The sequence below is a fragment of the Petromyzon marinus genome, chromosome 32, assembly GCF_048934315.1.
Source record: "Petromyzon marinus isolate PM22_M1 ecotype Great Lakes invasive population chromosome 32, UKy_Petmar_22M1.pri1.0, whole genome shotgun sequence".
In the NCBI taxonomy this organism is placed as follows: Eukaryota; Metazoa; Chordata; class Hyperoartia; order Petromyzontiformes; family Petromyzontidae; genus Petromyzon; species Petromyzon marinus.
The window spans coordinates 10,170,560-10,180,679 of NC_133698.1; the positions used below are offsets into that span (position 1 = coordinate 10,170,560).

Here is a 10,120-nt window from a genome sequence, read left to right on the forward strand (position 1 = left end):
TGTTTGTATCAGTGTGTGTGTCCGTGTTTGTGTGTGTGTATCAGTGTTTGTGTGCGTGTTTGTGTCAGTGGTTGTGTGTGTCCGTGTTTGTCCGTGTTTGTGTGCTTGTTTGTGTGTCCGTGTTTGAATCAGTGGTTGTGTGTGTGTTTTTTAATCAGTGTGTGTGTGTCCGTGTTTGAATCAGTGGTTGTGTGTGTGTTTGTGTCAGTGTGTGTGTGTCTGTGATTGTATCAGTGTTTGTGTGTCCGTGTTTGTGTGTGTGTGTTTGTATCAGTGTTTGTGTGCGTGTTTGTGTCAGTGGTTGTGTGTGTCCGTGTTTGTCCGTGTTTGTGTCCTTGGTTGTGTGTCCGTGTTTGTATCAGTGTTAGTGTGTGTGTTTGTATCAGTGTTAGTGTGTGTGTTTGTATCAGTGTTTGTGTGTGTGTATCAGTGGTTGTGTGTTTGTGTCCGTGTTTGTATCAGTGGTGTGTGTGTGCGTCTATGTGTGTATCAGTGGCTGTGTGTTTGTATGTCCGTGTTTGTATCAGTGGCTGTGTGTGTGTGTCCGTGTTTGTATCAGTGTCTGTGTGTGTGTTTGTATCAGTGGTTGTGTGTTTGTGTGTATTTGTATCAGTGTTTGTGTGTGTGTGTGTCCGTGTTGGTATCAGTGTTTGTGTGTGTGCGTCTGTGTTTGCGTATTTTGGAAGTGTGTGTCAGCGTCTGGGTGTATCAGTGTCCGTTAGTGACTGTGTGTGTGTGTATGTCGGTGTGCGTGTGTCAGTGTGTGTGTGTGGGCCCCTGACGATTATCCGAACCGGTCCTGGGCCTCCCCTAGGTCGACTCAGCCTCAACTGAGTACCTAGCACGATGTGTAAACACATTGCTACAAGAGAGACAAAGGCGGCCGGGCGTGGTGCAGGCCACCCACCCCCTCGTGTGCCGTGCCGGCCTTTAATAGCCGCTCCGCTAACAGCACTTGCCCCAACAGTCTGTTAAGGCTACACGGGGGGTCTTTGTCTGTGTGCGCACGTGTATCATTGTCTGAGAATCATTATCTGTGCGTGCCAGTGTGTCTGCGCGCGTGTGTTTAAGTACGAACGTGTGTTTTCATGTCTGTGTATGTATCATGAACTTCTTTCGCTCCGTACGTAGCCAAGTGTCTTTAACAATGCGCGTGTGTGTGCTGTTTAGGGCGTGCCAATGTCAAACCGTGTCAGACTGTGCCAGTGTCTGTACAAGTGCCTGTGTGTGTGTACCAGTGTCCCTGTTCCACCAGTGTGTCTGTATGTTGGTGTGTGTGTGTCAGTGTGCCAGTGTGTCTGCTTCAGTGGGGCTGTGTGTGTCTGCCAGAGTCACTTAGCATGTACCAGTGTTGGTCAGTTTATGTCATTGTTCGTGTGTTAGTGCCCGCGCGTCTCTCTGTGTGTGTCATTGTGCCGGTATCTGTACCGGTGTGTCTGTGTTTGCTTGTGCCAGTATGGGTGTCAGTGTCACCAAGTGTGTGCCAGTGTGTCTGTCTGTGTGCCAGTGTGTCTGTCTGTGTGCCAGTGTGTCTGTGTGTTAGGGTGTCTGTCTGTGTGTTAGGGTGTCTGTCTGTGTGCCAGTGTGTCTGTGTCAGTGTGTCTGTCTGTGTGTCAGTGTGTCTGTGTGCAAGTGTCACCAAGTGTGTGTCAGTGTGTCTGTGTGCCAGTGTCACCAAGTGTGTGCCAGTGTGTCTGTCTGTGTGTCAGTGTGTCTGTGTGCAAGTGTCACCGAGTGTGTGTCAGTGTGTCTGTCTGTGTGTCAGTGTGTCTGTGTGCAAGTGTCACCAAGTGTGTGTCAGTGTGTCTGTCTGTGTGTCAGTGTGTCTGTGTGCAAGTGTCACCTAGTGTGTGTCTGTGTATCTGTCTGTGTGTCAGTGTGTCTGTGTGCAAGTGTCACCAAGTGTGTGTCAGTGTGTCTGTCTGTGTGTCTGTGTGTCTGTGTGCAAGTGTCACCGAGTATGTGTCAGTGTGTCTGTGTCTGTGTGTAAGTGTCACCAAGTGTGTGTCAGTGTGTCTGTGTGCCAGTGTCACCAAGTGTGTGTTAGGGTGTCTGTGTGCAAGTGTCACCGAGTATGTGTCAGTGTGTCTGCGTCTGTGTGTAAGTGTCGCCAAGTGTGTGTCAGTGTGTCTGTCTGTGTGTCAGTGTGTCTGTGTGCCAGTGTCATCTAGTGTGTGTTAGGGTGTCTGTGTCTGTGTGTAAGTGTCGCCAAGTGTGTGTCAGTGTGTCTGTGTGCAAGTGTCATCTAGTGTGTGTTAGGGTGTCTGTGTCTGTGTGCAAGTGTCATCTAGTGTGTGTTAGGGTGTCTGTGTGCAAGTGTCACCGAGTGTGTGTCTGTCTGTGTGTCAGTGTGTCTGTGTGCAAGTGTCACCTAGTGTGTGTTAGGGTGTCTGTGTGCCAGTGTCACCTAGTGTGTGTTAGGGTGTCTGTGTCTGTGTGTAAGTGTCGCCGAGTGTGTGTCATTGTGTCTGTGTGCCAGTGTGTCTGTGTGCCAGTGTCACCGAGTGTGTGTCAGTGTGTCTGTGTGTAAGTGTCACCAAGTGTGTGTCAGTGTGTCTGTCTGTGTGCCAGTGTGTCTGTGTGTAAGTGTCACCGAGTGTGTGTCAGTGTGTCTGTGTCTGTCTGTCAGTGTGTCAGTGTGTCTGTGTGCAAGTGTCACCGAGTGTGTGTCAGTGTGTCTGTGTGTCAGTGTCACCAAGTGTGTGTCAGTGTGTCTGTGTGTCAGTGTGTCAGTGTGTCTGTGTGCAAGTGTCACCGAGTGTGTGTCAGTGTGTCTGTGTGTCAGTGTCACCAAGTGTGTGTCAGTGTGTCTGTGTGTCAGTGTCACCAAGTGTGTGTCAGTGTGTCTGTCTGTCAGTGTGTCTGTGTGCAAGTGGCACCGAGTGTGTGTCAGTGTGTCTGTGTGCCAGTGTGTCTGTGTGCCAGTGTGTCTGTGTGCCAGTGTGTCTGTGTGTAAGTGTCACCAAGTGTGTGTCAGTGTGTCTGTGTGCAAGTGTCACCAAGTGTGTGTCAGTGTGTCTGTGTGCCAGTGTCACCAAGTGTGTGTCTGTGTCTGTGTGTCAGTGTCTGTGTGTAAGTGTCACCGAGTGTGTGTCTGTGTGTCTGTGTGCCAGTGTGTCTGTGTGTCAGTGTGTCTGTGTGCCAGTGTCACCAAGTGTGTGTCTGTGTCTGTGTGTCAGTGTCTGTGTGTAAGTGTCACCGAGTGTGTGTCTGTGTGTCTGTGTGCCAGTGTGTCTGTGTGTCAGTGTGTCTGTCTGTCAGTGTGTCTGTCTGTCAGTGTGTCTGTGTGTGTCACCGACTGTGTGCCAGTTTATGCATGTAGAACTTATTTCGTACCGTAGGTGGCTCAACCGCGCTAAAAGGAGGTGCGACACGCAGACACGGTGTCTGTGTGCCTGCCAGTGTCACCGTGTGTCAGTGTGTCTGTGTCTGTGTGCAAGTGTCACCAAGTGTGTGTCAGTGTGTCTGTGTGCCTGCCAGTGTCACCGTGTGTCAGTGTGTCAGTGTGTCTGTGTGCCAGTGTCACCGTGTGTGTCAGTGTGTCTGTGTGCCTGCCAGTGTCACCGAGTGTGTGTCAGTGTGTCTGTGTGCCAGCATCACCGAGCGTGTACCAGCGTGCCAGTGTGTGTGTGTGTGTGCCAGTCTCACAGAGTGTGTATATCTTGCGTGTGCCAGTGTCACCGACTGTGTGCCAGTGTGTCTGCGTGCCAGTGTGCCAGTGTGTCTGCGTGCCAGTGCGTGTGTGAGTGTCAGTGTGTTCACGCACTCTCCACAAGTGTGTGTGTGTCCCGTGCACTCACTAGATCCGATGTGCCGTTCGCACCCGTATCATGTGGATGGCGGTCAGCGGTACCATTTCGGGGGGGCCTTGGGGTGGGGGGGGTAGGCGACTGATCGCCTCTTCTCCTCCTCCTCCTGCTGCTGCTTCTTCTTCTTCTCTCCACCGCTCTCCCAATTCCTCTCTGTCGCTTGTGGCACCGTCTCCCCCCCACTCACACTCTCAGCGGCTCACCACCACCACCACCCTCCTCCTGAACCCTCTCGTCTCCCCGCGGCGCCCTCCCTAATTCGTGCGACGCAACACGTATTTAAATATATATACGAGCGAGCGTGCGTGTGTGACTCTTATAACGTAACGCACACACACACACCACGCACTTTAACAGTTTTGATTGACAGAAGGCTGGGAGCGAGAGACGCATGGGCAGGACACGCCCACTCGTTCTCTGGTCACGCCCACTCGCACTCTGCCCCCCCCACTGCCCGCTGGAGCGCGGCTCAAACCCCGCCCGCTCATCTAGAGGCCACGCCCCCTCCCCCCGTACGAGCCAAGCGCGCGCGAGCCTCTCCGGGGCGCCACGCCCCTCAAAAATTTTGAGCCCCGCCCACACCCCCCTCCCCGGCCCCGACGGTGACCACGCCTACTTACAACAAGACGACGCCCATCCGCTTAGAAAGCCACGCCCACGTGTAATTTAGCCACACCCTTCATAATTACCCATCCCTCTCATCCCTCATTCACCCGTCCACCCGTACATCACTCCCTCTCCCCTTCATCTCTACTGGCCCGCCCTCCCTCCGCTCCACATCACTCCTCCACCACCAGTAGCATCACCCCTCCCATCATCATCATCATCCCTCCTCCCCCTCCATCCACCCCTCCACCCAACGTTACCCCCCCTCCTCTTCCCTCACCATCATCACTCCTCCTCCTCCCCATTACTCCTCTCCCCGCCCTCCCCATCATCCGCCTTGCACCCATCACTCCTCCCCGCTTCACCACCAATCCTCCCACCAATACCCCCACCTCCCCATCACCCTTGTTGCCCCCATCACCCCTCCCCCCATCACCCCACCCCCCATCACCCCTCCCTCCTATAATCTCGGCCACTGCGTGGTCATGGCACCGGTTGCGCGTCATTGGAACGAGTCACGTGGCTCCCTTAAAGAGACCGGTCGGACTTTTTTGGGTGGAGTCTGCGGAGTGGTGGGGGAGAGGAGGGGGCAAGGGGTGGGGGGAGGGGGGGTTTGGGGGGTAATTATTGCAGAGTGGATAGAGTTGGGTGGACGTTCTGATCGGCTGATTGTAACTCTAGGGAACACGTCGCAAAAAAAACTAAAGTTTTGGATGCAGTGGCGCAGTAGATTAGGGGCATCACTGCGATGTTGAACCTGGCGATCTGAGTTGGATTCTGGGCGGTGAGTGAGTAATATCTAAACCCGATCCTGTCTCCCTCCCACCCTTCAACGCGTACTGGCCAATGTAAAGTAGCTTGAAGTATGGTTCAATAACCCCCCACACCCACCCCTCGCCATGAAGAACGCCGCATTAATCCAGAAGTGAATTGACAAAGAGCTGTGACAGTATTATTATAATAATATTTTATTATTGCATGGATGTGTGTGTGTGGCTGGTGCTGCGTCTGTGATCCAGCGCTTTTGCATGAGAGGGTTGATGGATCATGTAAGAGAGTTGTGAAAACTTCCCCAAACTCGCTCAGCTGCGAGGGTGGCAGCACAGCAAGTGGGTTCGTGAGTGAACCCCCGTATGTATAGCGGGAACGTTCAAGAGTGTTCTCCCCCCGTATGCTTGCTGGGTTTTCTTCGGTGTCACAAACCCAAATTCTCATTAATGGAGCTGGTCAAACATTAACCTAGTTTACTGCGCAGTAAACGTGGTCTGAAACATATATAACTTACTCATAATCAACCATGATCTATCCACTGCAAGATAAAGGCCTCCTCCCTAAGCCATCAGTTACCATCTTCCACGAGACGTCTCATCTGTGTTCCCTCCTTTGGCACGGCCACTCGCCACCCATCCCATCCCTTCCATCACCACCACAATCCCTTCCACTTGCAGGTATCCTCCTGCCCATGCGCACACTTTTCTTAAGTCAACATGAAGCGCTATGTTCTCTGATATGTTTACCAACGAGATATAACAAACCACAAATAAGTCATACCGTATAGTGCGTGTCTATGCTACGTGTGCGCGCGCACACACATGCGGAGACAACAGATCCAGACTTTCACAAACTGTTGGGGCAAATGCTACCGGCGAGTGCTTATACACGCGCAGGCCACGTCCAGAGCAGCAAGGTATAATCACGCACATTCACCTCGTTATGTTGTGCACGTTGTTATTGGCCAGCGCACTCCACGTACATCTTACACGATGGGGGTGCCCTGTCCAAGTATAACAAACAAACATCTAGCGGTGCGGTTTGAAAGAAAATCACGGATCGGTCGGTGGTGGAGCATTTGCGGGCATTTCAGCAAAAAAAGGTCAGTTTGTGTATACAGGTGAAAATGTCTTATCTAATCGCCTTCTTGTGAAGTCACTGAGAAATATAAAATCATTAACATCAGCCACGATCAATAGACTGCCCAGATGAAGGTCTTCCCCAAGTCGCTGCCATCTCTCGATGTAGCAAATGCAAAGATCCCCCGCGTAGCCTTAACAGATTTGTGGGGCAAGTGCTGTTAGCGGGAAGCACCTATCAAGGCCGGCACGGCGCACGAGCGGGTGGGTGGCCAGCGCCACGCCCGGCCGCCTTTGTCTCCATTCGTGGCGATATTTTCGCCACGAATGGAGGTGCGGGCTAATCCGTACCTCCGAATAGCCCGCACCTTCCGATTTGCACGGTTGGCTACGTAGGGTGCGAAAGAAGTTCAACATAGATACATTCATATTTTACACACTAGCACCAGATACTCATTTGAGGCCGAGTCAACCTAGGGGAGGCCCAGGAACGGTTCAGATAATCGTCACTCGGTGGTTGGTGGCCGTGAGCCGGGGGGGTCGCCCGCTTCGTCACTGTCCACCGAGCACCTCCAGACGAGCGAATGTCATGGCCAGGGCTGGCAATGGGAAGACACCATATCTGAGAAGCTTCGCTCTGTGTGTGGGTCTCAGAGCGTGCCTGTGGGTCTCCATGCGTGTCTGTGGGTCTCTTGTGCGTGTCTGTGGGTTTCTGTGCGCGTCTGGGGGTTTATGTGCGTGTCTGTGGATCTCTGTGCGTGTCTATGGATCTCTGTGCGGGTCTGTGGATCACTGTGCGCGTCTATAGGTCTGTGTCTCCGTGTTTTTGTGCGTGTCTGTGAGTTTATGTGCGTGTCTGTGGATCTCTGTGCGTGTTTCTGGACCTCTGTACGTGTCTGTTGATCTTTTGAGCGTGTCTGTGGGTTTATGGGTCTGTGTCTCTGGGTTTCTGTGTCTGTGGATCTCTATGCGTGTATGTGGATATCTGTGCGTGTCTGTGGCTCTCTGTGAGTGTCTCTGGGTTTGTGTATGTGTATCTCTGTGCGTGTCTCTGGGTGTCTCCGTTAGTCTAGGGGGTCTGTGAGTCGAAACAAACGGTCCAACCTTGATTCCTTCTGGAACGTCGGGGTTCAAATTTTCACTCCCACCACGGCGCTCTGGCCAATTTCCACCACTGGTCATCCATCACTCCGTCTCCTCGGTGGACGTTCGAACTCACCCTCGGAGGCTGATGTTAGCCGGTCACGTCAGTGGCAAGTGATATCTGATGCCCACCGCCCCGATCACTCACCCGCACTCACCGGCGTGATAAAGTATGGTTAATTAAGCTCCACGGCTGACATGGTGCGGGGAGATCCACCTCCTGCAGTGGAATGATGTGTGGCTGCACATGTATTGATATTTCCACGTATTATATAATTTTCGTTATTTATGTCTGCTTTCAAATGTGATAATAGCCGTGGCCTGGATTCGAACTCAGGTTGCCCGAGTTCAAAACGCAGCGCGCTAACCATTGCACGCACCACCACTCCACCCCCAATGTGTTTGCGTTAACCCATGTATAATTAATTGCTTTATGAATTCATCTGCTCGTTTAGTGTCGTGAGTTATGTTTCAAGGAAAATAGATTTGTTTTTACTTCGTTAAAATAAGGAGGGGGTCTGACATTCGTGTTTAATGGTCGCGTTTATCGGCCGTGGTGGAGCGGTGACACAATGATTCACGCGCGCTTGCGTTATTAACTACCAGAAAGTTCGAACCCCAGGAGAGAGTGATGTCCGAGATGGTCCTGGTCCTCCTCTCTCGACCAGCGTGGTGAAGTACGGCCAAACAACCACCCCGCAAAGGCCATTTTCATCCGGCGGTGGATTGAAAACAAGGAATTGCAAATCGTTTATTTAAAATCAACTCTTCGTGAGACAGTTTGTGCTTATGTTTAGTTAATCCTAGCTTTATAAAACGAAAACATAAAAAAATGCAGTGATGTATTATATGTGGGTTATTACAGTAGCCTTTTAACACTGTGTATCGGCTCTTGGAAGCTAATCAAGTTTGAGCCTGGTTAGTACCTCTGCTGGGGACTACCTCGTAGCAACCACGTGTTGTTGATTTTGGGGCTGTGAGGTGGCCAGCAGATGGCGGCTACAGCAGTGGATTCTTGAATCCGTCTGTGCGGGGGGGGGGGGGGGGATTTTTTTGGATGTCACCCCTCATGCGCGTGGTGGGTTCTCTCCGGGTCCCTCCCACACGGAAGCCCATTCATTAATAAATAAAGTAGTCATTTGGGCAAATATCTTTTGGTAGCGGCAGGACCCTCGTGAACCACGGGGCTTGAGACTGAGGCTCACCCACGTACATCGCAGGAACCATTATTAATATGAGTACAGAACCCGTTGTTGCTCTGCAAATGGAAAATATTCAAGCTGTCTTGCTCATACCCTTCTCACTACCATCCTGTACTCTGAGCCCCGAAATTACGGTAATCTGCTTTTGTATGTCATGAAACGGCGAGACCAAATGTAGAGGTTTGTTTGTTTGTTTTAAAATGTTCTCTAGGATTTAAATAATTATTCTGGCGAAAGAACTGCAACAACAACAACACGAGGACAAAATGAGCGGTTTAGAGGGATTTTAAATTAACCTCTCGTTCAGTCTTCTGTCTTCATTACTCCCACCCCCGTCGGTGTGTCCGCTATATCAGTTAAACGTCTTCCGAACGTCTTCTTGCCACCGTTTACAACTCAACTCGATGTTCTATTTGTTGCGCGGAAAAAAAATCCCGTGCAGCCAGTTACCCAGCTAGCTTCCCAGCCAGCAGCCAGTCAGGACACCCGAGACGTAAGATTATAATTTAATAGCATAGCACGGTGGCATGATGATAATTTCGTGCAAGCGATGGCAAAGAGTCCTTTTGGTTGGTTTGTAAATGTAACTTTATGCATGACAATCAGCTCCTCGTTCCTTAATTGGGTTATATGCCGAAGTCCATACAACTTGTTAAACAAGGAAAGAACAATTATGAATATGCAAACATTCCGTAACGGTTTCCTGTATGCCTTTTGCTCTCAAGACAGATTTAGTTTAATGTATACAGTATTTCCTGCTCCGACGATACGTATCAGAAACGTCGACATGAACGAAGAAAGTGTTAAAATAGGCATTTTGAATGATACTTAGGCATACTAAATAGGATTATAGAACATGGCAGATAGGTTCATCTTTAGGAGCATAATATAACCTTGGAAGAATTAACACTGAGGCATGTAAATAACCCAATATTAACGTGGATCAGGCAAAAAAAAGCCCCCCCCCCCCCCTAAATATATACATTGTATTGTCATTTTCCTAACAGTAGATAGACCATGGCTGATGAAGATATGAGAGTGGCTTGGACCTACCCCGGTCTTGCCTCATTCCCTTGCCTGGGTAGGTGCGGGGATCCGGGCAGGGGAACCAGGCAAAGTAGGCCTGGCCTCGAGGGCACTAGGCCTCAAATGCGTTTTATGTGTAAACTAAGTTAATGAAACTCGAGATGACGCCAAACATTACGAGAAGACGCCCCCGTGTAATAACATCATCTTGTATATAAATAATATTGAGCACATTACACATACAAACGTTGTTGTGGGTTTGTATTATAATCGACCATGTGGTGTGACGTCACACAGTATTTAAGAGTTCCATTTTACCCCAAATTAAAGGCCAAGTCCTGGATAGTAACACAACTTTTATATTTTTATATAACGCCGTTTCTCTCGTTTAACAAAGCCTCACCCCCACACACCGCGCGTGGGGCGAGGGTTTGTCACGCGGGGCCGACGTGGGTTTGAACAATCATCGGGCGCGTGCAGCGCG

The 10,120-nt window shown here is 50.7% G+C and overlaps 1 protein-coding gene across 1 annotated transcript in view; it reads right to left on the minus strand.

Moving 5' to 3' along the window:
• LOC116948159 (uncharacterized) overlaps nucleotides 1-4,206 on the minus strand; it is a 191,095-nt gene extending 186,889 nt beyond the window's left edge. Inside the window, exon 1 of the mRNA XM_076071273.1 lies at nucleotides 3,801-4,206. The gene's annotated coding sequence lies outside the window, so the exon portion shown is untranslated. The remainder of the gene's footprint in view (nucleotides 1-3,800) is intronic.
• Between the last annotated feature and the right edge of the window lie 5,914 nt (nucleotides 4,207-10,120).